Source organism: Cetorhinus maximus, chromosome 6, assembly GCF_964194155.1.
Source record: "Cetorhinus maximus chromosome 6, sCetMax3.hap1.1, whole genome shotgun sequence".
NCBI lineage: Eukaryota > Metazoa > Chordata > Chondrichthyes > Lamniformes > Cetorhinidae > Cetorhinus > Cetorhinus maximus.
Genome location: NC_135884.1, coordinates 137,854,604 through 137,881,806, shown reverse-complemented (window position 1 = coordinate 137,881,806; position 27,203 = coordinate 137,854,604). Strand labels below are relative to the sequence as shown.

The following is a 27,203-nucleotide window of genomic DNA, read 5'->3' as shown; positions in this document are numbered from 1 at the left end:
AGCTCTTGCCTCCACCTAACCAGGGACAGTATAGGGGGACGGTTTAGGGGGAGGTGATGGCGTAGTGGTATTGTTGCTGAACTAGTAATCCAGAGACCCAGGGTAATGCTCTGGGAAGCCAGGTTTGAATCCTGCCACAGTATATGGTGGAATTTGAATTCAATAAAAATATGGAATTAAAAGTCTAATGATGATCATGAAACCATTGTCGATTGTTTCCAATGCCCTTTAGGGAAGGAAATCTGTCGTCCTTACCTGGTCTGGCCTACATGTGACTCCAGACCCACAGCAATGTGGTTGACTCTTGAATGCCCTCTGAACAAGGGCAATTAGGGATGGGCAATAAATGCTGGTCCAGCCAGTGATGCCCACATCCAATAAATAAAAAAAAGTATGTTTGGCGACTGCAACTCATGAAAGAGCTGCTTACAGAACTCTTGCTGCCTCGTACAACCAGACTTGCAACCTCAAACCAGGGCAAGAACCTGTTCCATGATGATGAAGGTTACCCTGACCCTTAACTTCTACATATCAAGATCCTTCCAGGCTGCAACAGGCAACATAGCTAACGTTCCTCAGTTCCAAAGCAGCTCCTCAACCTGAACCCTCCAGTACTCACTAGTGTGGGTGTTCCAATTCATGGTGCATTCTCCACAACCTGGCAATCATCAGAGTACAGCCCTTGCTACCATGGATTCAGCAATGGCTTCAGGAGGAGGGGGAGGAGACAGCCAGCACATCCACATTCTGGACAAGATGTGTATGAGCATCTAATTTTCCAGTTTCAAGTGAGTGGCAAAGAGATCAGGAGAGAAAAAAATTTTACGCAGCATGTAAATCAGTCAGGCCTTTGGAGCATTGCTAGACACAATGCTACACAAGCCAATTTTACATCCACTGGGGTTTCCTGCACTGCTGGAACTCACCATGGCTACTTAGGCAGCACCTACCAAAACCACGGCAACTACCATCTAGAAGGACAAGGGCAGCAATTATCAAGGTCGGATCTGCAAGTGCTGTTCTGGAGTGGGCCACCACTTCAACACTGGAGAAGATGTTTCCCAAACTCTGTGCAAAACCCTGTACCAAGTTAGAGCTGGACTCCTCCATGCTTCTTGACAGGGACAGCACCGAGCATTTCTATGTCCATTCCCATGAGCCATTTTCTGGAGGCTGCCCCATCAAAGCTCTCGCCTGAGTCTTCTGCAGCTGAATGCGTGTGTGACCCATGTGTGTGCGTGTGCGACACATGCTCCCCATTCTCCTTGCCCAATCCTGCCCAGTGACTCACCACGAGCAGACCCTGTCTCTCTTCTATCATCTAAGGTTTGCGCTGTGCCAGTGTCTAAGCTGGTGACCACGAGTGTCAGATCAATTGACGGTGTTTCTTCCTCATCAACCTCCCTCTGGGAACAGGAAGGGCGAATGGGATTGACTGCTTGCTCTACAAAGAACTGACACAGACTCGATGGGCTGAATGGCCTCCTTCTGTGCCGCAATAACTCCATGATTTTATAACAGGCTGTGGGTTAAGGGTCAAGCAAGAGGAGATGATATGGGTTAGGCAGGAAGATCCTTGATGGTTTCAGCCACTGCTGGCCATTGGCTCAGCGATGGCTGCCCCAGTGATATTCAAAACCCTCTCCTCCACGAGGGTGAGAACATGCAGCCATGTCGAAGCCCCACCAGTTATTTTTATTCATTTTGTTCATTCATGGGATGTGGGCTTCACTGGCTGGACCAGCATTTATTGCCCATCCCTAGTTGCCCTTGAGAAGGTGGTGGTGAGCTGCCTTCTTGAACCACTGCAGTCCATGTGGTGTAGGTACACCCACAGCGATGTTAGGAAGGGATCTCCAGGATTTTGACCCAGCGACAGTGAAGGAACGGCGATATATTTCCAAGTCAGGATGGTGAGTGACTTGGAGGGGAACTTCCAGGTGGTGGTGTTCCCATCTATCTGCTGCCCTTATCCTTCTAGATGTTAGTGGTCGTGGGTTTGGAAGATGCTGTCTAAGGAGCCTTGGTGAATTCCTGCAGTGCATCTTGTAGATGGTACACACTGCTGCCACTGTGCGTTGGTGGTGGAGGGAGTGAATGTTTGTGGAGGTGGTGCCAGTCAACCAGGCTGCTTTGACTTGGACGATGTCAAGCTTCTTGAGTGTTGTGGGAGCTGAACTCATCCAGGCAAGTGGGGAGTATTCCATCACACTCCTGACTTGTGCCTTGTAGATGGTGGACAGGCTTTTGGGAATTAGGAGGTGAGTTACTCATCACAGGACTCCTAGCCTCTGACCTACTCTTGTAGCTACAGTATTTATATGGCTAGTTCAGTTGAGTTTCTGGTCAATGGTAACCCCCAGGATGTTGATAGTGGGGGATTCAGTGATGGTAATGCCATTGAACATCAAGGGGCGTTGGTTAGATTCTCTCTTGTTGGAGATGGTCTTTGCCTGCCACTTGTGTGGCACAAATGTTACTTGCCACTTGTCAACCCAAGCCTGGATATTGTCTTGCTGCATTTGGACATGGACTGCTTTAGTATCTGAGGAATCACGAATGTTGTTTAATTGCTGAACATTGTGCAATCATCAATGAACATCCCCACTCCTGACCTTATGAGGGAAGGAAGGTCATTGATGAAGCAACTGAAGATGATTGGGCTGTAGACACTCCTCTGAGGAACTTCTGCGGTGATGTCCTGGAGCTGAGATGACTGACCTCCAACAACCACAACCATCTTCCTTTATGCTGGGTACGACTGCAGCCAGCAGAGAGTTTTCCCCCTGATTCCCACTGACTCCAGTTTTGCTAGGGCTCCTTGATGTCACACTTGGTCAAAGGACAATCACTCTCACCTTGGGAGTTCAACTCTTTTGTCCATGTTTGAACCAAGGCTGTAATGAGAACAGGAGCTGAGTGGCTCTGGCAGAACCCAATCTGGGCGTCAGTGTGCAGGTTATTGCTAAGCAAGTGCTGCTTGATAGCACTATTAATGCCCCCTTCCGTTTCTTTATTGCTGATCGAGAGTAGGCTGATGGGGCAGTAATTGGCCCCATTGGTTGGATTTGTCCTGTTTTTGTGTGCAGGACATACCTGGGCAATTTTCCACATAACCGGGTAGATGCCAGTGTTGTAGTTGTACTTGAACAACTTGGCTACCAGTGCGGCAAATTCTGGAGCACAAGTCTTCAGTACTATTGCTGGAATATTGTCAGGGCCCATAGCCTTTGCAGTATCCAGTGCCTTCAGCCATTTCTTGATATCACATGGAGTGAATTGAATTGGCTCCTTCATCATTGAGGACGGGGATATTTATGGAACCTTCTGCTCCAGTGAGTTGTTTAATTGTCCACCATCATTCACAACTGGATGTGGAAGGAACACAAAGTTTAGATCTGATCCATTGGTTATGAGATCTTTTATCTCTGTCTACCACTTGCTGCTTATGTTGTCTGGCACGCAAGTAGTCCTGTGCCATAGCTTCACCAGGTTGACACCTCATTTTTAGGTGTGCCTGGTGCTGCTCCTGGCATTCCCTCCTGCACTCTTCATTGAACAAGGGTTGATCCCCTGGCTTGATGGTAATGGTAGAGTGAAGGATATGCCGGGCCATGAGGCTACAGATTGTATTTGAGTACAATTCTTCTGCTGCTGTTGGCCCACAGCACCTCATGGATGCCCAGTCTTGAGCTGCTAAATATGTTTGAAATCTATCCCATTTAGCACGGTGGTAATGCCACACAACATGATGGAGGGTGTCCTTAATGTGAAGGCGGGACCTCATCTCCACAACAACTGTACGGTGGTCACTCCTACCGATACTGTCATGGACAGATGCATTTGCGGCAGGCAGGTTGGTGAGGATGAGGTCAAGTATATTTTTCCTCTTGTTGATTTCCTCACCACCTGCCACAGGCCCAGTCTAGCAGCTATGTCCTTTAAGACTCGGCCAGCTCGGTCAGTAGTGGTGCTACCGAGCCACTCTTGGTGATTGCCATTGAAGTCCCCCACCCAGAGTACATTCTGCACCCTTGCCACCCACAGTGCTTCCTCCAAATGGTGTTCAACATGGAGGAACACTGATTCATCAGCTGAGGGAGGGCGGTATGTGGTAATCGGCAGGAGGTTTCCTTGCCCATGTTTGACCTGATGAGACTTCATGGGGTCCGGAGTCGATGTTGAGGACTCCCAGGGCAACTCCCTGCCAATGTATACCACTGTGCTGTCAACTCTGCTGGGTCTGTCCAGCCTGTGGGACAGGACATACCCAGGGATGGTGATGGTGGTGCCTGGGACATTATCTGTAAGGTATGATTCTGTGAGGATGACGATGTCAGGCTGTTGCTTGACTAGTCTGTGAGACAACTCTCCCAATTTTGGCACAAGCCCCCAGATGTTAGTAAGGAGGACTTTGCAGGGTCGACAAGGTTTGCCATTGTTGTTTCCGGTGCCTAGGTGGATGCCGGGTGGTCCATCCAGTTTCATTTTTTGTTGATACAATTGAGTGGCTTGTTAGGCATTTAAGAGTCAACCACATTGCTGTGGGTCTCGAGCCACATGTAGGCCAGACAGGTAAGGATGGCAGATTTCCTTCCCTAAAGGGCATTTGTGAACCAGATGGGTTTTTAACAACAATCAACAATGGTTTCATGGTCATCATTAGACTTTGAATTCAAATTCCACCATATACTGTGGCAGGATTCAAACTCGGGTCCCCAGAGCATTACCCTGGGTCTCTGGGTTACTAGTCCAGTGACAATACCACTTCGTCATCGCCTCCCCAAGTTAGCTGCTGCTGCCTACTATGGGCCACCTAGCCCTGCAAGAGAGAGGTAAGTGTGTCAGTGAGCATGGTGCAATGTATTTGGATGATGTTCCTGCCACAGTTGAATAACTGACAGTTTGCGCAAGCTGTGCGACTCGCGCGTGCAGCTTGCAACAGTGTTAAATGTGTGAGAGTGAGGCGAGACTATGAACAAGAGTCACGAGTCTTGGTTGGGAAGGATTGCCGACAGGCGAGTAAAGGGAGTGTGGTGAACGAAGCAGTGTGTGAGGCTGGTGGTGCTGTTGGTAGGATACAGCATGTGAGCACGCATTCACTGACCTTGGCCAGCCGTGTGTGGCTAGTAAACCTCTTTGGATACTTCATCCCTGTCCTCAGCACTCGACTGGTAGCACTGGGTGACCAGACATCCCGATTTTTCACTAAACATCCTGGTGCCCGCTCCAACTTGTAGAGACGTCCCGGTTTTTAGCTTTTCCCTAGCAAGGTCCCTACCTGAACCATATCAGAGATTTCCGTCAGCACTTCACCTTTCCCTTCACACACCATCAGCACCTCTTCACTTCCTGACTCCCCTGAGTCCCCTCCTGTTTACCCTGCCCTTTGTGTCCCATTTACTGTCGGCAAAACCAATAAAAATCTCTTGCTCAGCACACTAGGTATCAGAATGCTGCCCACTCGCCGAATGTTAAGTGGCTGTGCCAGGGCACCCCCTGCATGCGGAGAAATCCTTTTGACCTGCATCCAGGACAATTCCCCCCCCCCACCCCCTCAAAATGGTCCTCAATGGGGCAGCTATTCACTGCCCTGGTTGGTTCGCCTTTCAGTGCCCTGATTGGCCATTCCGTCAGAACGCTCCAATTGGCTAATCGGGAATTCCCACAGGCACGCTCAGTTTGAACTTGCTTCAGTGCCGCGGCGGAGTGGAGGTTCTTATCCGGAAGGATTCACTTGGCTAAAAAAGAAATCGCCTTTCACCGAACCGTCTGAAAACCGGTCTCACAATTTAGGGGGAGAAAAATCAGCTTTGAGAAAAATCTCTCTGAATGCAAAACGTTTGTGAAATAATCGGGGCTAGTGGTAATTTTTGGAGGTCACAGGGGTTAATTCTTTGATGCGCGCTGGGGTAATTTGTAAGAGGTACTGGGGTTAATTTATGGTATGTCATGGTGTTAATTTAAAAGATTTGCTTAGGGTGATTTCTGGGAGGCCATCGTGTTAATTTATGGGAGGTCTTTGGGGGTAATTTATAGGAGGTAATTCAGAGTGTAATAGCCTCTGGGTGATGACAGGAGATTGACAGCGGTGTCCACCAACCACAAGCCAGGCTTGAACCTGAGGTATGTTCACTAGTTTAAACATGACCCCTCACCCCAACCAACATTTAACAGGCCCGCCCCCAGACTCCTGCCATTGGTCGCCCACAGAGCCCCGTCTTTCCAGGGCTTCTCAATGTGTCCCAGGTTTGACTTTTGAAAAGCTGGTCACCCTAAAGTAGCAGTGACTCTAACAGCTGCCTGCTCCCACTGCCTTCTCAGTACCTGCCGGGAGAGCCTCCCTCTATCCCACAAGGGAAGAGAAACTCTGTCTGCCGTGAGCACCTCCTGCACCAAGGCCTCCAGCGCAGCATTCAGGAACCTTGGAGCACGCTCTCTTAACCTGTTGTGCCACCTTGGTAAGTTCTTGCTGCTTCTAGAATGCACCTTTAAGAGGTACAGTCTGGCTTTAAGTAAAGCCAGTTTTAAAGGAACTTGGACGCCTGACTGAGGTGTGCAGCCAGTCAACAATGTATTTGGCACTACGATGCACACCACAACCATTATAATTAACAGGTAGCACAAAGTTCCCCATGTCTATTTTCGGGGGATGTCCAGTTTAACCCCCCCACCCCCCCTAGGTGTTGGCAGCATTGCACTCCCTGGAGTTGCATTTCCTTGGGCTGTGTAACTTTACAAATCAATTATTGCTGCCACCTGGTGGATGATAATAGCAAACACAAATTAAAAAACACATAATATTTGGATAATTGTGAATAATATTTAATGTAACAAACATCAAATTACTCAGTATAGATAACTTACAATTAAATAGACCAACTTCATCAAAACAAGTACATTTAATTCTTAAAAAAGAAAAAAGCTCTGGATGTTGCAAATTTAAAATAACCATGAAAAATACTGGAAACTCACCACCTGAAGAGAGAACAGATAGATTCATGTTTTTTTTAGAGGCATAGTCTTTATCAGACAGAAGGAGGTTATTCAGTCCATCAAATCCATGTCAGCTCTCTGTCGAGGAATCCAGTCAGTCCCATTTCCCAGCTCTATTCCCGTAGCCCTAAAAATTCCTATCCAATTTCCTTTTGAAATCATTGATCATCTCTGCTTCCACTAGCATTGTAAGCAGCGAGTTGCAGGTTAGAGTCATAGAGGGCTACAGCATAGAAAAAGGTCCTTCGGCCCATCGAGCCTGTGCTGGTCAAACAAGTTCCTAACTATGCTAAGATAAAAGCAAAAAACTGCGGATGCTGGAAATCCAAAACAAAAATAAAAATACCTGGAAAAACTCAGCAGGTCTGACAGCATCTGCAGAGAGGAACACAGTTAACATTTCGAGTCCGTATGACTCTTCAACAGATTCTATCCCATTTTCCAGCACTAGGCCCATAGCCTTGTATGCCATGGCATCGCAAGTGCACATCCAAATGCTTCTTAAGTGTTTTGAGGGTTTCTGCCTCTACCACCCTTTCAGGCAGTGAGTTCCAGATTCCTACCACCCTCTGGGTGAAAAAATTCTTCCTCGCATCCCCTCTAAACCTCCTGTCCCTTACCTTAAATCTATGCCCCCTGGTTATTGATCCCTCCACCAAGGGGAAAAGTTCCTTCCTGTCTACCCTATCTATGTCCCTCATAATTTTATACACCTCAATCATGTCCCCCCCTCAATCTCCTCTGCTCCAAGGAAAATAACCTCAGTCTATCCAATCTCTCCTCATAACTAAAACTCTCCAGCCCAGGCAACATCCTGGTAAATCTCCTCTGCACTCTCTCTAGTGCGATCACATCCTTCCTATAATGCAGATTCCGGAATTGCACGCAATACTCTAGCTGTGACCTAACCAGCGTTTTATACAGTTCCAGCATAACCTCCCTGCTCTTATATTCTATGCCTCGGCTAATAAAGGCAAGTATCCCATATGCCTTCTTAATCACCTTATCTACCTATCCTGCTACCTTAAGGGACCAGTGGACCTGAACGCCAAGGTCCCTCTGATCCTCGGTACTTCCCAGGGTTCTACCATTCATTGTGTATTCCTGTGCCTTGTTTGTGCTGCCCAAGTGCATCACCTCACACTTACAGGATTGTATAAAGATATCCAGGGTTAAATTCCATTTGCCACTGATCGGCCCATCTGACCAGCCCATCTATATCCTCCTGCAATCTAAGGCTATCCTCCTCACTATTTACCACCCCAACAATTTTCATGTCATCCGTGAACTTGCTGATCAACCCTCCTGCATTCAAGTCTAACTTGTTTATATATACCACAAACAGCAAGGGACCCAACACAGATCCCTGTGGAACCCCATTGGACACAGGCATCCAGTCACAAAAACACCCCTCGACAATTGCCTTGGATCCCATGGGCTCTTACCTTCATTATCAGTCTCCCATGTGGGACCTTATCAAAAGCATTGCTGAAGTCCAAGTAGACTACATCAAATGCATTGCCCTCATCTACACACCTGGTCACCTCTTCGAAAAATTCAATCAAATTGGTCAGACATAACCTCCCTTTAGCAAAACCATGCTGACTGTCCTTGATTAATCCCTGCCTCTCCATGTGTAGATTAATTCTGTCCCTCAGAATTGCTTCCAATAGTTTCCTCACCACTAAGGTTAGACTGACTGGCCTGTAGTTCCCTGGTTTATCCCTTCCTCCCTTCTTGAATAATGGTACCACATTGGCTGTCCTGCAGTCCTCTGGCACCTCTCCTGTGGCCAGAGAGGTATTGAAAATTATTGCCAGCGCCCCTGCTATCTCCTCCCTTGTCTCACTCAACAGCCTGGGATACATTTCATCCGGGCTTGGAGATTTATCTACTTTTAAGCCTGCCAGACCACTTGGAACCTCGTCCCTTTCTATGCTAATTTCTTTAATTATATCACAGTCCTTCTGCCTGATTTCCATACCCACGTTGTCCCTCTCACTTGTGAACACCGACACAAAGTATTCATTTAGAACCCTACCTACGTCTTCTGGCTCCGCACACAAATTACCACTATGGTCCTTAATGGGCCCTACTCTTTCCCCAGTTATCCTCTTATTCTTAATGTGCTTGTAAAATAACTTTGGATTTTCCTTTATTTTACCTGCCAATGTTTTTTCATGCCCCCTTTTTGCTCTCCTAATTTCCTTTTTAAGTTCTCCCCTACACATTCTATACTCCTCTCAGACTTCCGCTGTTTTGAGCCCTCGGTATCTTCCATAAGCCTCCCTTTTTCTCTTTATCCAATCCTGTATATCCTTTGACATCCAGGTTTCCCTGAATTTGTTGGTCCCACCCTTTATCTTTGTTGGAATATGTTGGCCCTGTACTCTCCCCATTTCCTTCTTGAATGAGTCCTGCTGCTCTGATGCAGATTTACCTAAAAGTAGCTGCTCCCAGTCTACTCTGGCCAAATCATATCTGATCTTATTAAAGCGGCCTTCCCCCAATTTGGAACTCTGATTCCTGGCCCATCCTTGTCCTTTTCCATAATGACCTTGAATCTAACGGAGTTATGATCACTATCTGCAAAACGTTCCCCCACTGATACCTCTACCACTTGCCCAGCTTCATTCCCTAAAATTAAGTCCAAGACCACCCCCTCTCTTTAGGACCTCCTATGTACTGGCTTAAAAAGCTCTCCTGGATGCATTTTAAAAATTTCACTTCCTCTAAACCTATCACACTATGACTAACGCAGTTCATGTTGAGGAAGTTGAAATCCCCCACTATTACTACCCAATTATTTTTACACTTCTCTGAAATTTGCCTACATATTTGCTCTTCTGACTGTTTGGGGCCTATAGTACACTCCTAACAATGTGATTGCTCATTTTTTTGTTTTTCCATATGGCTCCATTTGAGGAGTCTTCTAAGATGTCATCCCTCCTTACTGCTGTAATTGATTCCTTGATCAATATTGTGATACCCTTTCCTCTTTTACCTCCTTCCCTATCTTGCCTGAAGACCCTATATCCTAGAATATTGAGCTGCCAATCCTGCCCCTCTCTCAACCATGTCTCTGTGACAGCAATGACATCATACTTCCATGTGTTAATTTGTGCCCTCAACTCATCTGCCTTATTCGTCAGACTCCTGGCATTAAAATAAACACCATCCTACCTTGCCAAACGTCCTTGTGCCTTAACTGGCCTAGAATTTCTATGCCTTCCAGACTCACTTGCTCTGTCATCTAATTTTGGCTAAATTTGGTTATTATCATAGGCTGCATAAAGAATCTTTTTGCTCACATTCCCTTGCTTCTCATGCCCAAAACCTTAAACCTGTATCTCCAAGTCCTTGTTCCATCAGTTAAGGGTAACAGCTTTTCTTTGTCTATCTTACCTAAGTCTGTCACAATCTTGCACAGCTCTACCAGATCTCCCCTCAGCCTCCTTTGGTCCAAGGAAAAAAACCCCAGATTCTCTAACCTAACCTAAATCCCTGGAAACATTCTGGTAAATCTCCAGCGCATCCTCCCAAGGACCTTTACATCCTTCTTAAAGTGTGGTGACCAGAACTGGAACACAATACACTCATTGTGACCTAACCAGTTCAGCAATACATCTCTGCTTGTTTACTCAATACATTGATGATGAAGGCAAATCCCATATGATTTGCTAACTCCTCTCCCAATATATCCTGCCAGCTTTGAAGATCTCTGCTGGTGAACCCCTAGGTCCCTCTGTCCCTGAACACTCTTTAGAACTGTGACGTTTAGTCTATACTTCCTCTCCCTTTCCCTTCTGGAAAAATGCATCACCTCACACTTCTCTGTATTAAATTCCAAATGCCTCTTGCCTGCCCATTCTGCTAACCTATCTATATCCTGTTGCAGTCAATTGGTATCATCCTCACTGTTTGCCACACCCTCTAAGTTTGGTAACATTGGCAAATTGTTGCAATTTTACCCTATATTCCAATACCCAAGTTATTTATATATATATATATCTAAAAAGCAGCAGTCCTCGCACTGATCCTTGGGGAACACCACTACCATCCTCCATTCTGAAAAACAACCATTTACCATGACAAAAACGGAATTACCTGGAAAAGCTCAGCCGGTCTGGCAGCATCGGCGGAGAAGAAAAGATTTGATGCTGCCAGACCTGCTGAGTTTTTCCAGGTAATTCTGTTTTTGTTTTGGATTTCCAGCATCCGCAGTAGTTTTTTGTTTTTATCTAACCATTTACCATGACCTGTTTTTTTTACTATCCTTTTTAAACCAATGTTTTATCCAAGCTTACAATGACCCTCCCACTCCATGAGCCTCAATTTTTAACCAGCCTTTTATGTGGTACATTGTCAAAGGCTTTCATAAAATCCATATAGGCAACATCCATTCCCTTCATCAACCTTCTCTGCTAGGCCATCAAAAAGAATCAATTTGATTAGTCAAGCAGCAACTATTAAATAAGATTTTTATTGAGGAGCCTCATGATGAAGGATGCCACCAAGGCTGAAAACAGAGGGCCGAATTTTCCGTGCCCGCTGGTGGCGGGTGTGATAGGTGGTGTGAGCGGACAATATGGCACGATCGGTTTCACAACAGTGAGGAGGCAACTGTCTGCTCAGCCCGCCAGCAGCAGGCCATGTTTCCTGCCTTTGGTTGTCGGGAACCTCACTGTAATACAGCAGCATATTATTATCAGGCCATCCCGCCGGGCTCATGCAACACCGCTGGATCGACCATCCATGTCGGTGGGAAAGCACGTGTTTCAGAACAGCACAGAGGTGATGTGCACTTGGCGGCATTCACTTTGGGTGAACTGGAGGTGAGTGCACAGCAATGTTCTGCAGAGCTCACCAGGGTCGCCTGTTGCTTTGCAGGCTTCAGGGGCACTGGGAGGGGGGGTGGTGGGATTGGGGTTAAGTGCCACCCTGCCTCGGAGGTGACTTTTGAGGGTGAGGGGAAGTGCCGCCCTGCCTCGGAGGTGACTTTTGATGATGAGGGTGGGGGCAAGGTGTAGCCTTGCCTCTGAGGAAACTTTTGAGGGTGAGGGGGAGTGGAGGAAAGTGCAGCCTTGCCATTGAGGCGACTGGTGGCGGGTCAGGGGCAAGGGCAGCCCTGGCATTGAATATCACGCACAAACATTCGGAGTGGGTGGGGTAGAGTGGGCAAGGGAAGTAGCCACACATTCGGGAAACCTGTAGAAAGTGACCATTCCTCTGCAACTGAGACAGTTCAGGCGCAGCCACATTAATGTGATTAGGGTCGGGCTCCTGGCTTATCTGCCCACTCAAACAATGCAGGGGCATCAAACTGCCACAAGTTCTGCAGAGCTCATCCTGCAGGAGGAGTACATCAGGACTATGGAGCCTGGTGAGCTCGCTGTATGCCTGATGGCCTACAGAGCACGAAGAAGACAGAGGAGAGAGCGACTGAGACTCCTGCCTGCGCAGGGGCAGGAGCAGCAACCTCAGGAAGAAGGGGCGACTGGGGCTCCTAAAAACGCCACCCAGAGCCACAGTGAGCCATTTCAGGCTGGCGCCTAGCGACACCCAGGGGCTATAGACACCGCCTTTCATTCCTGCAGATAACCGAGAACCAGTGTCGCTGAAGACTGTGAATAGCTAGGGAACTGGTCGCTCACCCCTGCCACTTACTGCAGGATTTGGCACCAAGGGGACATGGAGGGCATCCACTGCCAGTGTCTGTGAAAGCGACTGCGGCACTCAATCTCTACGCCAATGGCTCCTTTTAGGGCTCCACTGGTGATCTCTGTGGGATCTCTCAAGCCTCCACCCACAAATGCATCCATGAGGTCACGGGTGCCATCTTCACGAGGGCACACAACTTTGTACATTTCGCCCTGGGCCGGGACAGTCAGGATGCAAGAGCGATTGGATTCGCCCCGATCTTGGGTTTCCCACAGGTGCAGGGTGTGATTGACTGCACTCATGTGGCGCTCAGGTCTCCATCACAACATGAGGTAAACGACATCAACCACAAGGGCTTCTATTTGCTGAATGTGCAGCTGGTGTGTGACCACCACAAACGCAGGTCTGCGCACTGTTTCCAGGGAGTGTGCACAACACCTACATCCTCAGTCAGTCACAGATCCCTGCAGTCTTCCAGGGTCCACAGAATCTGCAGGGTTGGCTCCTTTGGGACAAGGATTACCCACAGAGGCCATGGCTGATGATACCCGTGCAGCGGCCTCAGGCTGCAGCAGAGTGACGCTGTAATGAGGCTCATGCTGCAGCTCGCAACTTGGTGGAGCAGACCATCAGGATGCTGAAGATGAGGTTCTGGTGCCTGGACCGGTCTAGTGGAGCCCGGCAATACAGTCCGCAGAGGGTGTCATGCATCGTTGTCGTCTGCTGTGCCCTTTACAACCTGGCGCTGCAACAGGGAGAGGAGCTGGCTGAGGAGGAGATGGAGGAACTGCACGTCTCCTCCGATGAGGAGGACGCCGACGGGGATGAGGCTGAGGATGTCTTCAGAGGTGATGATGAAAGGGATGAGGCCCTCGCACTGGCTAGGCAAGGTAGACGCGCTCGGGAGGCCCTCATAGCTGCTAAATTTGTGGAGAATGATGATGACATGCAGTGAGGAGACACCATATGATCCTCATCGCATCTATGAACGTTTGACTCCAGTCAGGCTTATGGCAACTCGCATACCCTCTGTGAGAACGCTCCTGTCATGGAGAGGTTTTGGAGGTCCTAATAATCGCTCGATTGCAGGAGAATGATGATGATGTACATTGAGGACACTCCATAAATTTTCACACAGCCTCTAAGAATGTCTGACATCTGTCCGGCCGAAGGCAGTTCGCTTGTGCTCTGTGATCAGGGTCATGTCATAGAGACGCAGCCATGAAACTTTAGAAGCATCTGATGCTTTGACCACCTTGAGCACCTGAGCCCTTCAGGAGCTGGTGCACAGCATCAGTGTTCACAGATGCTGAAAAGATGGGGTCCAGTCCCAGCCAGCTGAGAGCACATCGAGAGAATGAGAGAACTCTGTGACGCCTGCCCACTACATTCCAGCAGCAATGACCAGCACCGCCGAGGTGCAGGCATCAGTAATGTTTCCAAGGAGTGTGCGGCTGGACCATCACTTTGATCTGAAGACTTCACAGAGCACAGGGAAGAGGTCCTGGACTGAGGCACATGCCTTTATCTTGTGCATCTGAGTGACAAGAACACTGCTCATCAGAACAAGGAGCCATAGGCAGGGAGACATTCTTGTGAGTTTATTAACAATAGCGAACAGTATGTACAAGTGATTAACACCCATGCCCATAGCTGTTAACTCTCCTAACCCTGCCGCTATGTCTTGGTGCTCCCCAGACATTCACAGTTGGAGGCAGCCTGCTGACTGCGACGCCCTGTCTGTGATGACTTTGGCGGGCATCATCTGGAAGGTCGAGACTTGGAGGGCCCCAGCCTGCTTTCGGGGTCCTGCTGTGTGGCAGTGGCACCCTCCTCAGCCTGTGGAGCTAGAGCTGCTGAGGTCACAGGAAGAGGGGAGGTGGATGGGCCGGACACTCTTGGAGTGGATGCGTCCGGAATATGAACCTACGGATCCTCCTCCCTATGGGTGCCCAGGGGCTGCAGGCTGACTCCTTGAGGAGCAGAGGTAGCTGGAGTGAGATCGAGCTGCCCAGCACCCCTCTCACCTACACACTGTTGTAGGCCAACCGTGGCATCAGCGATGGAGTTGAGCCCGTGCAGCAGTGCAGGAGCGAAGTCCTGGGCCAAGGTCTCCATGGCGGCCGCCATCCTACCAGTGTTGACCTCAGTGTGTTGGCATGCTGGCGCTATCACCTCAGACTGAAGGCGGACGGGCTCTTCCCTTGTGCCTTGCAATCTGAGGAGTGCAGTGGACATCCCTTCCTGATGTTCCCGAGCTTGCCTTTGCAGCTCCAGCAACTGTGACATGACCGAGTCCAGAGGCTCCTCATCTGACTCGGACTCAGCAACGTTCTGGCCTCCAGCAGTCCTCTGAATGCCAGGGACCTGGAGAGACCCTGCTGCCGCTGGCAGTGGATCAGACAGTGTGATGTGCTCACCAGATTGTGATCCTGGGGCTGCTCTAAAGCTAGGTCCCACCGGGGTGTGTGCCTCTGCACTGGCGGAGGGTGTGGGTGGGCGCTGTGACGGGACTTCAGGGAGGGTGCCTCCAGATTCCTCTTCAGAGGTTTCTTCGGGGCTTGATTGGAGCCCCTGAGTTATGGACTCTGTCGGCTGTGAAAGCAAGAAGAGATAATTAGTGCATGACAGTGGCCTGTGAAAAAGGACACACCACTCACAGCATGGTTGTCTGATGAATGTTGCATTGCTGGATCCTCACTTGGTATAGCAGCACCGACCTCACCGTCAGCACAGGACTGGTCCAGATTATGGCCGGCCAGCTTGATTTTGGGCATTCCACCACCTGTCTGCGACCTCTCCCTCCTGTTGTGTGCCAGCTTGTCCTGCATGGATAGAGATGGTGAAAGTGTAAGCAGGATGCCTGCCAGGCCAGATGATAAATATGCTTGGCCTGTGCAGGCGGTGAGTGGTCCCGTGGACGGGATGAGGACAATGATGGTGAGTGTGAGAGTGTGAATGGTGATGTCCCTTGAACTGGCAGTGAGTGAGGGTCCTGTGGATGTGTGATGGGTTTGTGACTGTGTGAGTTGAGTGTGATGAAAAGAGCGACTTACCCTGGCGGAGGAGATCATTGTGGTACTAGGTGGTTGTCCTCTTCTGAAGGGCATTGGTGCTGACCACCACCTCCCAAGCTGGGTTGATCACATTGCTGCCCATCCTGCGGCTAGAGCGGGACTACAGGACATTCCGGCGGGCCTCCACGGAATCCAGCAGTTGCTTGAGGGACCCGTCATTAAACCGGGGAAGGAGGGGTAGGGGGGGGAGGGGGGGGGGTGCTGCAGTCTTCTAGCCTTTGAGGGCCATGTCTTCCCTGAAGCAGGAGTGATCTGAAAGCAATGAGCACTGTGCTTGCGGCTGCCTTTAAACATGGTGCCCGGTGTGATGCAACGGCGGGGTAATGGCGGGCAGACGAGCGAGGAGCCCACCCGGCGTGCATAGATAATGAGGCGGGCTCGGGGTGATACGGTATGAAAACCCGCCATCGCCGTTGGTGGGGCAGCACCCCCATTTTACCCGCCCGCTTCCGCACTTGGCGCAAATTTGGGAAAATTCCACCCGGGACGTGAGGTAAATCAAGCGCCAGTTACTAGCTGAAGTCAGGCCTTCATTTTAAAATCTTGTGAAGAGTACAAGGAAGGGGAGAGTCAGCAACAAAAAGTTTCAATTGTGTTGAGGTCCTGGGAAAAGAATAATTTAGAGTTAGGGAGGTGCAGCGATTCTTGGTTTCCAAACGATTAGGAAACAGGGTAAAAGACAACAATCTAGGCTGGCCTGACAAGGCGGAATAATACGTAAATAATTGGCGGCTGGAACCAGGCTAGTTGCGAGCTGGGACGCAGGAGCAGAGTGTGGCTGCCACATTTACAGCACAGAGTAGGCTGGCTGTCTCACACTGAAAGGGAGTGGACATGGAGCAGAGCTGAGAGTGACAGGAAGGTCGCTAGGTAAACTCATAGTTACTGAGGCTGGTGGTGGTTGTCAGGCCCTCCTTGTTCAAGAGAGAGGAATTTTAAAATTACCACTTGATTTCAAAGAAAGGGCGCAAAAGTATAAGTTCAGCCAGGTATTATGAGTATTATACAGTACTATAATTTAGATAGGGGGTCTGTGATTAATAATCCATTTGAAAAGAGGCACTTCAACCAAAAAGGTTTGAGAACCACTGTTCTAATGGATAAAAAGTGAATGTTCTGATTAGTCAACAACAGCATTATCAATGTCTCAAGTGACTACCAGGATGGTAGAAGGCAAACCAGATGGACTTTGTCCCTTATTTGTCTACATTCCTATGCACCTAAGAAAAATGAAAAAAAAAAATCCTTGTAGTTGTGCGAATACAGTATGACCGAAATAAATAAAGTGTAGCTGCCCAATTTGAACAAGACCAGCAGATTTGGCAGAAACCTGTGAGGGGACACTCCTAATTGCTGGTTTTGGCAAGTTTGATGGGCGTGGGTGGGTCTAGAAATTCCCACCCGACGTCAACCGACCTTTTGTTGATCTGTCAAATTTACGGTCCCGCCCGTAATGATTCCCGCAACGAGTGGGACTGGAAAATTTAGACGATAGTGTTTGATATTATTAACAGGCTTCCCCGGTATGCTTCTCTCTGATATACTGTGTCACACATCTGAGACTGAGAAATAAAAGCCAATGGAACGCTCCAATATGTTTCATCGGAGCTAAAAACCTCTTATCAAGGGAAGACTGTTCTTTCAATGGTTCATTTACTTTTAAGTTTTTAGTTCTGCAAACCGAATTAGTCTGCATTCCGATTCTACTTTCCAGTGTTTGGAAACATCAATTTAGATTTTTCTGCTAAAATAATGATGAGTTTGTCGGGCAAGCTGTTATTAATATTACATCATACAGCAAGGAGGAGACACACTGTAAATTGCCAATTACTGTAGTATAAAGGGTTAAAAGCTATTGTGCTAATAGCTAATGTATATCAGCAGCAATGTCAGATCACATGTCACATGGAACTCAGAGAGAGATGCTTCTGGAAGGAGCCTCCTGCTTACCTATCCCTGTACATAGTTGTATATGGTAAATGCACGTTTGGAAGTTCCTAGAAGCCTAGAAGTTCCAGTAGTCTATGTTAGACAGATCCTGGGACCATTTACGATGATAAATGGCTGGATAATAATGAGGCGGGCTTGAGATGATGCGCTGTGAAAACCCGCCATCGCCATGGGGGGGGCAGCACACCCGTTTTACCCGCCCACTTCCGCACTTAGCGGAAGTGAGGTAAAGCAAGCACCAGTTATTAGCTGAAGTCAGGCCTTCATTTAAACATCTTGTAAAGAGGACAAGGAAGGGAAGAGTCAGCAACAAAAAGTTTCAATTGTGTTGAGGTCCTGGGAAAAGAATAATTTGGAGTTAGAGAGGTGCAGCGATTCTTGGTTTCCAAATGATAAGGAAGCAGGGTAAAAAGCAACAATCTAGCCTGGTCTGACAAGGTGTGCCTCTCTACCATTAGCCTTATAAAAATGAGAGCTCATCCTCAATCTGGTTAATAAACAAAAAAACAGAGGGATGAATTTTACGTTCCCCCCCCCCCGCCCCCCATCGGTGACGCTGTAGTCAGGGGGGTGGGGTGGGGGGCTGAGAAGCACACACACCACCCCCACCGTAAAATCCAGCCCCACATTTGGAATACTGTGCACAGTCTTGTTCTTCTTACCTAAGGATGTGTTCACCTTAGAGGGAATGCAATGGAGGATGAGGGAATTGCCATATTAGGGTAGACTTTAGCGACTCTAGAGTTTAGGAGAATGAGAGATGATCTCATTGAAACATATATAGTTCTCAAGGGCGTCACTGGCAAGGCCAGCATTTGTTGCCCTTCCTTAATTGCCCTTGAACTGAGTGGCTTGCTAGGCTATTTCAGAGGGCAGTTAAGAGTCAATCACATTGCTGTGGGTCTGGAGTCACAAGTGGGCCACACCAGGTAAGGATGGCACTTTTCTTCCCCTAAAGGGCATTCATGAACCAGACAGGTTTTTAAGGACAATCGATGATAGTTTCATGGACACAATCACTGCGATTAGCAAGGATGAGAATTTTAAAATTGAGGTGTTGCTTAACCAAGGGCCAATGTAGATCGGTGAGCATGGGGTGCTGGGTGAATAGGACTTTGTATGAGTAGCGATGCAATCAAAAGAATTTTCGATAACACCAGGTTTCCAGAGGGTAAGATGCAGGAGACCAATCAGGGGTGCATTTGATAGTCAAGTCCAGAGGTAGCAAAGGGATTGATGAGAGTTTCAACAGCAGATGAGCTGAGGCAGGGGCAGAGTCAAGTGATGCTGCAGAGATGAAATAAGCAGTTTTAGTGGTGATGCATATATGTGGTCAGAAGCTCATCTTGGGATCAAATATGACACCAAGTTTGCAAACGGTTCAGCATCAGATGGTTGCCAAAGAGGTTCTCCTCAGGAATTTTGCTAATGTCATTCTGTAATCATATACTTGAATCAGCCATGCAGTTTAGATTACCAAGGATTGGATATCCCTCTAATTTTCATCCCTCACTGTGGGGAAAGCCTGTATTTGCTTAGTGATTTAAGCTAAAATCATAAATTGGGTGCATGGGAATCTGGTGTAAAACTGCATCCGACCACTCTAGCCATCTTAAAATCTTCCATCCTAAATCTTCTTCATTAATATTGCTCATATGTGTATGTAGGTATGTTTGAGAGAGGATTTCAGTGCATATTGCTTGCTCATATGTTGCTCATGCTTGAGTTTGTGAGCAAGTAAGACAAGTAAGGGTGAGACAACTCATAAAGTTCACCACAGTAGGTGTACAGATTTTCTATATGAACATGTTTAATGCAGTAAACTAGCATCTAATTATAGCAACTCAACTTCTCCCAAAGCATACATCATGCTTTGCTGACATGAAGTTAAAACATGTCACAACTGTGTTTGTGGTTTATATAACACATTAAACAAAACATTAATAGCACATTGAAAACAATTCAGCCCCTTCAGGGTCACTTAACATTTCCCATGTAAACATGTCTTGCTGAGTTGTAAAGTACACTTTGGTAGCTACTGAAAATTAATATACTGCTAGGGCACCATTGTAGATTAAATTATTGATTTCATTCTCTCAAATTTCAGCTGACAGCGGTATTCCAAAAATCACTCATTCCAAGTCTCAGTGAGCTACTTGTTAAACCTGTTGCCAGATCCAAAAGATAGTTTGTAAAAACATGTCACAAGTCCATTTATCTTATCATTATTTTTCAAAGATAACTTTGTAAGCTTGAGATGAGTAAATACTAAATATCGAACAATAAATTGCTGGTCAAGTTTTTTATTGCACTAGCACACTATGGAATCTGAATTCATATCCATGATTCTGCCAATTACTTTCCAATCTTAGCCAGACAGCCAGGATGCTGAACATGTCTAATTCTTCCAGAGAACATCAACAAATCAAATAGAGTGCTGAATGCTATAATTAAAACAGTTCAATATCCAGTCTGAGGACATCATATGCAAACTCTACAGTGCAGACAGTAGAGTTCAATATCCATGCCCCATCTTGAGTGCTACATCCAATTCTGACCTTGAGAAACTGAGGATACATTGAAGCCTAGAGGCAGTTATCAAAAGCACCACAAACTGGTCTCTAGCATCAGAGGACTAAGATATCAGGAAAGAATGTGTAAACTTTTAACCTTGAGAGGTGACTATATAGAGATATATAATGCGTTAAATACAGAAAAGATACACTACTTCAAACTGAATTGTAACATTAGAGCATGGCGTACCAAGTTAAAGCGTTTATCACATGATGGGTTATTGACATATGGAATGGACTTTGTTATGTGGCTTTGCTATACTAAGGATGCTAGATAAATGAAACTATTGCTGTGGAGGTAACAAAAAAACCCTGGCTTCATATTAAAAAAAAACATTTGGATGTCATGATGGGGGGAATGTAGGATTTTTTCTGGTTGATTGAGACAAAATATGCCTTTCCGATTTCTCACTTGTATATTCCTCGTGAGATATATTTCCACAGAGACTTCCCTTGTCACTGGCTTTACCTGGTAGTATTGAGTTACAGACTATCAATGGCAGAGATCAGATAGAAAGTCAAGATTTTGCTCAGGTAATGTGTGCGGTTCATGAGCATATAAAGAGAGAAACAACAACTTGGAGTTTCATTGTGCCTTTAATATAGAAGAATGCCTAAGGATCTTCCACAGAGGTGTATGGAAACTAAAAGCTTTTTCAAGGAGATAGGTTTTAAGAAGGAGGTTTGGGAGTGACTCTCCACGTTATGGAGTTCTTCTGTACACCTGAACTGCAATGCATAACATAATTGGGAGGGCTTGGAAGTACCAATTGTGCACTAAAATCATTAAGTCCCCATTTTATTTTTTTAACAAAAATTTGGGAACATTACCATAAATATATTTTCACCACCAATTAAAAGGGTGCTATGTGTTTTTGTCCTTTGCTTCCCAGATGTTATTAGTAATTCACACTTAAGTTTGTAAAGATCAGAAACTCATTGTTTAATTTTGCTATGGTGTCTGGTTCAAAATAAAAACCAGATTGAACTGGTTATGTACACCAACTTCAGTCTGGAGTGTAGCTGTGAAATGTGGCTCCCTGGTACATTTACACATTAGTTCCTAGCTATTTACAGATGATACAATATATAACAACAGACTTTTGATTTTGGCCTCACACAAATGTTAAACTGTTGGTGTAAATTGGGAGTCAGGGTGGGTACAAGTTAATTCTGGAAGAATGCAGAGTCAGAACCTTTGGAGATGGCAGCCTCACACCTCTTCAGTTCAACATTGCCTCAAGTGTAAACCTAATGCAAACCAGTTGACAAAGGGACTCTTGGTCACTTTTTAAGCGTTAGCTGGCCCTATTATAAAGGTTAGAAGAATCTCACCTCCCTCTCAGCTTTTGGGTGAGGGCGCTGCGCAAAGGTTATACCCAACACGGATTCTATCTGCTGAACAGGAAAGTTAAGATCAGGTGGGAACCAGGCAGTATAAACAGGATAGAACTCAAACTGCAAATACCAACCCCAGTCTTGCTGCAACCAGTAGCCCTGCCCAGAAATTGATCATTCTCTGACCAGGTTACATTGGGCTGATTTTGCACTATTACATGGGGTCACCTGTGTGTGGCATTACTGTATTGCAACGAGAATGTCACAGGTCTTTTCAAGGTCTCCCGTGTTATAACTTGAATACTAACCCTTTTGTATAGACAGAATTCAATTAACAACATCCCAGACTGTTCCAATAATTAGATCATCAAACACTCCCGACACTACAGCCTTGGGCAAGGACAGCAGCTGAGCGGAACGACCCGCCTTCCAAACACATGCTAGCGAATGGTTGCAGGCTTAAAAATAACTATCGTTTCCTTGAGGTTGGATTGGCTCTTGTTGTTGTCAATCTCTTTACGTTCCGGTGTGTTTGGGGTTTTAGTTGCCTTTACTGTGCTGCGATAAACGTTGCGCTCAGATTTAGTTGGATTAAACAGTAATATTGCGCTTTGTATCAGTATGGTTCGTTCAGAAAGCACTCCTTCCCTCTACCTCCTACAGACTGACAAACCTCCTGTTTGAGAAACGTCATTCCGCTCAAAGCACCAGCACCGTAAGTATGTTTTCCGCAAAGCTGACTGAGTCGGAAATGCTTATTATTCCAAGGAGTTAGCTGCAGTGTGGACTGTGCTATTCAGTGCACTGTTTTCCAGTGACATCACCTCTTATCAGATTTCGACGAAACTGTGAAACATTCATTATTCTCAGTCATATCTAGTCTTCCACCCTTTGGCTACTTGAGCACGCCCAAAATTCTGCTGCCCATATTCTAACTTGCTCCAAGGCCTCCTTAACCTATCAGCCCCTGTGTTCTACATTGGCTTGAGACTTATGGCAACACCATAAATCTAAACCATTCAGCTATTTGGATTCCTGCAAAGCCTTGCCACGTCCTATCTCTGTAACCCCACCTCCTGCCCTGCAACCATCTGAGAACTCTGCGATTCCTCCAATTCCAGCCTCTTGAACTTCTCTGATTATTATTGGCTTGCCCTTTGGCAACTGTCTAAATCCTTGGCTTTGGAATTCCATTCCTAAACCTCTGCTTCTGTACCTCTCTTTCTCCTTTTAAGACACTCCTTAAAATCTAGCTCTTTGGCCAAATGTTGGCCACCTGCGCTAATACTTCCTGATGTGACTCGGTGTCCAATTTTGTCTGATGACGCATCTCTGAAACACCTCAGGATATTTTCTCCTATAAATGTGCTATATAAATCCAAGTTTTGTTTTTATTTGTTCATGGAATGTGACACTGGCAAGGTCAGCATTTGCTGTCCAGGGCTAATTGCACTTAAGAAGCTGGTGGTGAGCTGCCTTTTTTTTGAACTGCTGCAGTCTGTATGTTGTAGGTACACCCACAGTGCTGTTAGGTCGGAAGTTCCAGGCTTTTGACCCAATGCAATGAGCATGTATCAGGGTGATGTGTGGCTTGGAGATAAACTTGCAGTTCGTGGAGCTCCTATGAGCCTGCTGCCCTTGTCCTTCTAGGTGTTAGAGGCCAAGGGTTTGGAAGGTATTGTTGGAAGAACCTTAGCGAGTTGCTCCCACGCATCTTGTAAATGGTACAGACTTCAACCATGGTCCACTGATGGTCAATGGAGTGAATGTTCCAATAAAACAGACTGCTGTGCCCTGGATGATGTTGAGCTTCTTGAATGTTTTTGTACTGGGCTTATCCAGGCAAGCTGGAGTTACCATCACACTCAGGACTTTTTATTTATTCACAGGACGTGGGCTTCACTGGCTGGGCCAGCGTTTATTGCCCATCCCTAGTTGCCCTTGAGCCTTTGGGGTGGTGGACAGGCTTTCTGGAGTCATGGTAAATTATTTGTTACAGAATTCCCAGCCTCTGAAATGCTGTTGTAGCTACAGTATTATGTGGGTCATCCAGTTAAGCTTCTGATCAATAGTGACTCCCAGAATTGAATAATTGAACAATAAAACACATGAGGCCGTTTGGTCTACCTCGTCTGCACTGACTCTTTCAAAGAACAATTCATTTAATTCCACTCCTCCACTCTTTCCTGATCCCTGTAATTTTCTTTTTCCTTCAAGTATTTATCCAATTTTCTTTTGAAGACTACCGTTGACTCTGTTTCTACCTGCCCATTGGGTAGTGCATTCCAAATCCTAACCATAACATGAGGAATTTTGTCATCATGTCTGTTGATGGTGAGGATTCAGCGATGGTAATTCTGTTGAACGTCAAGAGGAGGTGGTTAGATAGTCTCTTCTAGAGATGGTCACTGCTGTGTGTGTAGCTTTGCACTTACCAGCTCATGGCTGAATATTGCCTGGGTCTTGCTGCATTTGGACACAGGCTGCTGCTTTTCTGAGATTTTGCGAATGGTACTGAACACTGTGCAATCATCAGTGAACATCGCACTTCTGACCTTATAATGAAGGAATGATCCTGATGAAGCAGCTAACGATGGTTGGGACAAGGACACTGGCCTGAGAAACTCCTGCAGTGATGTCCTGGGGTTGAGATGATTGACCTGCGACCTGACATAGTTGTTTATTTTTGTATCTATTGTTAGTGTAAATTTGTGATGTTTGGAACCTAAATGGCTCAGTACATATCCTTCAAAAGGTGAATAGGTATCTGTACATAGAATTGAACAGAATTTACAGAACAGAAACAGGCCACTTGATCCATTTGGTCAATACGGGTGCTTGTGCCCCATACAAGCATCCTCCCACCCTTACTTCATTTAGCTCTATTTGCATATCCTTCTACTCCTTTCTCCTTCGCGTACTTATATATGCATTTGACTCAACCATGCGGTAGCAGGTTTCAAGTTCTAACCAGTCTCTAGGTAAAGAATTTTTTCCTGAATTTTTAATTGGATTTGTTAGTGATTGGTTTATTTATGATCACTAGTGTTGGACTCCCCCACAAGTGGAAACAACATCAATATTTACATTATCAAATATCTTCATAATTTTGTACCTTTACTGGGTCACTCAGTCTTCTCTTTTGTTGACATCCCTTATCAGTTCAATATTTCCTGACCGTTATAACCTCTCAGTTCTGATGTTATCCCTGTAAATCTTTTTTTCCATCCTCTCCAGTACCTCTATATCCTTTTCGTAATATAAAGGCCATTACGGTACAAAGTACTCCAAGTGTCATCTAACCAATAAGATAAAAGCAAAATACTGCGGATGCTGGAAATCTGAAACAAAAACGAAAATAGCTGGAAAAACTCAGCAGGTCTGACAGCATCTGCGGAGAGGAACACAGTTAACATTTCGAGTCCAGATAACTCTTCATCCAGACTCGAAACGTTAACTGTGTTCCTCTCCGCAGATGCTGTCAGACCTGCTGAGTTTTTCCAGCTGTTTTGGTTTAACATTAACCAGTGTTAGATACAACTTGACATAACTTTCCAGCTTTTCAATCATATTCTTCTTGAAATGTATTCCAGTTCTTTGTTTGCAATTTTACGCCATTGTTAACTTGCGTTTCTACTTTTAATGGTTTGTGAACGTGTAACCCTAGATGTCTTTGCCCCCCGTTCCCCTTTTAGATTCTTATTTTCCAAGAAATATGTGACCTCCATTTCCTCCTTCCAAAATGCACCACCTCGCACTTGTCTATATTGAAATTAATTTGCCATTTATGTGCCGAATAGGCATTTATCGCCTACTTTAGTTTACTTGTTGAAGCATGTATAGCGTGAGACCACGAAAGGTGTCAGTTATTCTATTACAAATAGACTAGTCTTCCAGTGACCTTTTAAAAGTCCCTTCACTCAATCTCCTGAGTATAATCAAACTGACTTCCAGCAGCTAAGACACCCTCCAGTGACTCCTGGGTCTTTAAATCTCTGCTGGCACTATCTCTTCAACCTGGGAATCTGTTCTCACCAGCATTCTGCTTGGTGGTCAACACAAAACAGCCATTCCCTCTGTTTGGCACAGCAGCTGCTGGTTTTGGTCTCCCTCAAGTCTCTGACTGAGATTGCGGGTCTGCATCCAGCAAGACGCACTCCCTCTCGCCCTCTCCCTCTCGCCCTCTCCCTCTCGCCCTCCCTCTCCCCTGCGCTCGCCTTCCCGCCCTCCATCTCCCCCGCGCTCGCCCCCGCGCTCGCCCTCTCGCCCTCCCTCGCCCCCGCGTTCTCGCCCTCCCTCGCCGCCGCGCTCGCCCTCCCTCGCCGCCGCGCTCGCCCTCCCTCGCCGCCGCGCTCGCCCTCCCTCGCCCCCGCGCTCGCCCTCCCTCGCCCCCGCGCTCGCCCTCCCTCGCCCCCGCGCTCGCCCTCCCTCGCTGCCGCGCTTGCCCTCTCGCCCTCGCCGCCGCGCTCGCCCTCTCGCCCTCGCCGCCGCGCCCTCTCCCCCGCGCTCGCCCTCTCGCCCTCTCCCCCGCGCTCGCCCTCTCCCCCGCGCTCGCCCTCTCCCCCGCGCTCGCCCTCTCCCCCGCGCTCGCCCTCTCCCCCGCGCTCGCCCTCTCCCCCGCGCTCGCCCTCTCCCCCGCGCTCGCCCTCTCCCCCGCGCTCGCCCTCTCCCCCGCGCTCGCCCTCTCCCCCGCGCTCGCCCTCTCCCCCGCGCTCGCCCTCTCCCCCGCGCTCGCCCTCTCCCCCGCGCTCGCCCTCTCCCCCGCGCTCGCCCTCTCCCCCGCGCTCGCCCTCTCCCCCGCGCTCGCCCTCTCCCCCGCGCTCGCCCTCTCCCCCGCGCTCGCCCTCTCCCCCGCGCTCGCCCTCTCCCCCGCGCTCGCCCTCTCCCCCGCGCTCGCCCTCTCCCCCGCGCTCGCCCTCTCCCCCGCGCTCGCCCTCTCCCCCGCGCTCGCCCTCTCCCCCGCGCTCGCCCTCTCCCCCGCGCTCGCCCTCTCGCCCTCTCCCCCGCGCTCGCCCTCTCGCCCTCTCCCCCGCGCTCGCCCTCTCGCCCTCTCCCCCGCGCTCGCCCTCTCGCCCTCTCCCCCGCGCTCGCCCTCTCGCCCTCTCCCCCGCGCTCGCCCTCTCGCCCTCTCCCCCGCGCTCGCCCTCTCGCCCTCTCCCCCGCGCTCGCCCTCTCGCCCTCTCCCCCGCGCTCGCCCTCTCGCCCTCTCCCCCGCGCTCGCCCTCTCCCCCGCGCTCGCCCTCTCGCCCTCTCCCCCGCGCTCGCCCTCTCGCCCTCTCCCCCGCGCTCGCCCTCTCGCCCTCTCCCCCGCGCTCGCCCTCTCCCCCGCGCTCGCCCTCTCCCCCGCGCTCGCCCTCTCCCCCGCGCTCGCCCTCTCCCCCGCGCTCGCCCTCTCCCCCGCGCTCGCCCTCTCCCCCGCGCTCGCCCTCTCCCCCGCGCTCGCCCTCTCCCCCGCGCTCGCCCTCTCGCCCTCTCCCCCGCGCTCGCCCTCTCGCCCTCTCCCCCGCGCTCGCCCTCTCGCCCTCTCCCCCGCGCTCGCCCTCTCGCCCTCTCCCCCGCGCTCGCCCTCTCGCCCTCTCCCCCGCGCTCGCCCTCTCGCCCTCTCCCC

At 48.2% G+C, this 27,203-nt stretch overlaps 1 protein-coding gene across 5 annotated transcripts in view; it reads left to right on the top strand.

The window, feature by feature from the left end:
• Positions 1-22,082: 22,082 nt before the first annotated feature.
• Positions 22,083-27,203, top strand: part of meak7 (MTOR associated protein, eak-7 homolog) — a 27,778-nt gene continuing 22,657 nt past the window's right edge. For 3 of the 5 annotated variants that reach the window (XM_078544578.1, XM_078544575.1, XM_078544577.1), the window contains exon 1: positions 22,083-22,310. The gene's annotated coding sequence lies outside the window, so the exon portion shown is untranslated. Of the gene's footprint in view, positions 22,315-27,203 lie in introns of all 5 variants that reach the window. The other 2 variants (XM_078544579.1, XM_078544576.1) reach the window with 1 other exon arrangement.